The sequence below is a fragment of the Phalaenopsis equestris genome, unplaced genomic scaffold, assembly GCF_001263595.1.
Source record: "Phalaenopsis equestris unplaced genomic scaffold, ASM126359v1 Scaffold000957, whole genome shotgun sequence".
Classification (NCBI taxonomy): domain Eukaryota; kingdom Viridiplantae; phylum Streptophyta; class Magnoliopsida; order Asparagales; family Orchidaceae; genus Phalaenopsis; species Phalaenopsis equestris.
In genome coordinates this window covers 78,572-82,047 of record NW_018165396.1, presented here as the reverse complement: position 1 = coordinate 82,047, position 3,476 = coordinate 78,572, and positions in this window count along the sequence as shown.

Genomic DNA, 3,476 nt, shown 5'->3' with positions numbered 1-3,476 from the left:
TCATATATATATATATATATATCCATCATTTACTGGATTTTCATTTTTCGGTACAGGAACTGTACTGGGTTTGGAGTGGCGTGTTTTTTTTCTCCTCCCTCATACATTCCATATATTTGGATCTTATTTTTTGTGTAGGTTTCGATGTATGTTTATGCAGGATCTTGATGATTGCTCTTAACCTAATGGCTCGATGGCTCTTAACTTAATGGCTCTATATGGATTATTGGTCCGGTTTTTCACTATTTTGCTACTGAGGTGGGCATTGGAGTTTCGGCCAGCCTTGGGAGAGTTCCCATATGCATCTTGTTGTGGATCGCTGGTTGACGTATCTAGTGAAGAATATAAGATATAGATTTTTGGCTTTAAACTTTGTGTGGAGCACTCTTTATTTTTTTGCAGGCTTGTTATTGTACACCGGGATTGCTAGGGATCCTTCACTACATTTTCTCGATGCGGTCCGATGCGGTCCTTTTTTTAGGTTTCGAATTTTGCCTTTTCACTGGAACTAAAAGCCTTCATTTTGATTCTGCTGCTCGACATTACTGTTGAATTGGGATTTCGTGTGCATGTAGTTTTTTGGGTATACTATTCCTTTGGTATACATTTTGGATGATTACATGTATTTTTTGGATGGCTATTTTCTTTAGGAATTTATTTTATTTCGCGTTGCGTTGTACTGTGGAGACTGGAACCCCTAAGGCTATGATGTATTTTTTTTTGCTTTTAGATGGGGATCTACTATCCCTCCCAAACTTTGTAATCTCTTTTTAATTAACGCTTAAGGAGCCACGAGCTGCTCTTTTAACTATATATATATATATGTGGTGGCTAACCTTGGTGCTCTGCTAGGGTTTCCAACGCGATGGTTGTTTGCTGGTTTTGCTGTGGTGTAGTTCTTCTCTTCTCCCTCTCTAGTTTTTGGCTTTTGAGTGTTAGACCTTCAATGTTGTTGTCGGTCTTTGGTTTCTGGCATTTTTCCCTTTCCCGGATGTTTCTTAATTCAAAAAAGTTAATGCTCCATTGAGTTTATTGTTTGCACTTGGTGTGGATTTTGTGTTTGAGTTGTTGCTTATTCTCCTCCCTGATGGTCGATCTTACTCCAATTCATTTGGAAACTAACATTCAGTGGTCTAAAGCAACTTTTGCAGATGTTGTGAGTAAGGGACATGCGACCATTAAGAACTATGATGACTTGGTGTTCCCACAAGCTTACAATGATGCAGCTGATCCTATCATCAAGCCTCTGAGTAGAAAAGGAGGTAAGCTAGCTATCTTCTTCATAGAAGAGGAGATCCAATTTCTTGCTAAAGCCTGCAATTTTACCGTAATTGGTAAATTCCAGCTTGGTCACCCAAAAATGGAATCTATCAGGAAATATTTTAAAATTTTGAAGCTTAATGGGGCTTGGAGAGTGGGTTTATTGGATGGTAGACACATTATGATTCATCTTTCTAGAGAGGAGGACTATGCAAGATTATTTTCCAAACAGGTTTTACAACTAGAAGGTGTCACCATGAAGCTACTTAAGTGGTCACAAAATTTTGATCTTAGCAAGAAGTCACCAATTTTCTCAATTTAGTTCAAACTTCCTGGTCTTAAACTACATTATTTCAACCATAAAGTGATCTTTACTATTGTTAAAGCTCTGGGTAGGCCCTTGAAATTGGATATCCCTACCTTTAAATTGTCTAGACCTTTAGTGGATAGAATACTGATTGAAAGGGATATTACACAACGTAAGGTGGATGAGATCTAGCTAGGCACTGGCCATAATGGTTATTAGCAAAAAATAACAGCTGAATAATGACCTTACTACAGCCATCATTGCAATATGTTTGGTCACATTAATGACAGGTGCTTTAAACTTCACCCAACCTTAAGAAAGAAGCAAGAAAGTGCTATAAGGGAAACTAATGTCCCTATTGCTACTTCTCTTGATGTGGAATTGTTGATTCCTTATGTTAGGGGACTCCAAGGTGTAGAGGCCCCTCTACCTGTGGACCAGTTGGCTTCTTCCCTCATTCCCTCTGATCCCAACACTAACACCCTTGTGGATGAGGCAGTGGTTGGATAGTTAATCTTCCCACTAATGATATAGCTATTGTGGGGGATTTTTTTTTGGGGTAGAAACAATTCCCCCTCTTGTTTCACCTACAGTTAGCCCTGGGGCACCCCTTCTAGACCTTCTGGAGGATATGCACCAAGCTTTAGAAGCTGATTGGCAAATCTAGAAAGTCAGGAAGAAAAAAAAGACCAATCTTGAACTTTAAACCCATCTTGAAGACACTCTTATCCTAGAAGCTGACAGCTCTTATTCTTCTAGAAGAGGTTCCCTCACTAGGCTGACTACAGGGAGATCCAAACCCTCACATCATGATTAGTTTCCTTTCTTGGAATATCAAGGGGATTGCACACTGATGCGCGGAAACTTGGGATTAAATTAATAATAAATATGCAATGTAACCCAAACAATAATGTATCTTTAATGAAAATAATTTATCTTTAAAACATCTTGTAAACCCCCAATTCTCTTCTACATATAACACAAGTATATATATCGTTCAAGTAATACAGGGCTCTAATGGAGTCCTAGATATTGATCCCACAGGAAAGCTAGAAATATATATAAGCTAACTATAAATATTTTATTCTTAAATTAAAATAAAAATAAAAATAAATAAGGTATGAAGTTTGAAGTTAAACTACTCAAGTGAAATGCTACTAAATATGCAGATGTACGACTACAACAGTTAAATTAAATTAGATGTTAAATTTTCAAAAGTAAATTGTTGAAATAAAATAAAGGTTTTTGTTGATGAGAAGTTCAAATATGAGAAAACACCTTTCCCCTTTACAATGAAAATATGGCTTGTGAAGAAATTGAAATCATTTGAAAAATATACTTAAAAACTATTTTGTATCAAATAGAAGCAATCTTATTCTCTGTCCTCTTCCGAACGCTATAAAGAACAGTGACTTGTTGACCCACTTTTGGGTGAGGGTTTTGGGTCTTTCCTTTAATAACTAGGATCTAGACTTAGGATTTTCCTGAAGACTATCTTAGTATCTTAGAAATGGTACCCAACTTCTTCGTAGACATTGCAACCAAATTTGTGTTCTCTATGTTGGTTCTATATGTGATCACTAGTTTTTAATATAAAGATTAGAGATTACATAAGGGAACCCTGATGAGAATTCCTATAAGACCTTTGGACTATAGGAAAACCTTGCACTGTTCTACACACTTTTGGACTTCAATACATTGTATCATCATTCATAATTCCCATGATCATCATAAACATTGCATTTTCATATCACTAGGTTACAGATTACAACCATGAGGCTGACTAAAATTATTTGAACCCAATTTCTCCTAAAATACCTCACTTGAATTTTCTAATTCTTCAAAATTTCCCAAAATTGCAATTGAATCACACAACCCACTTCAAACCATTTGATTTTATCATTTAGAC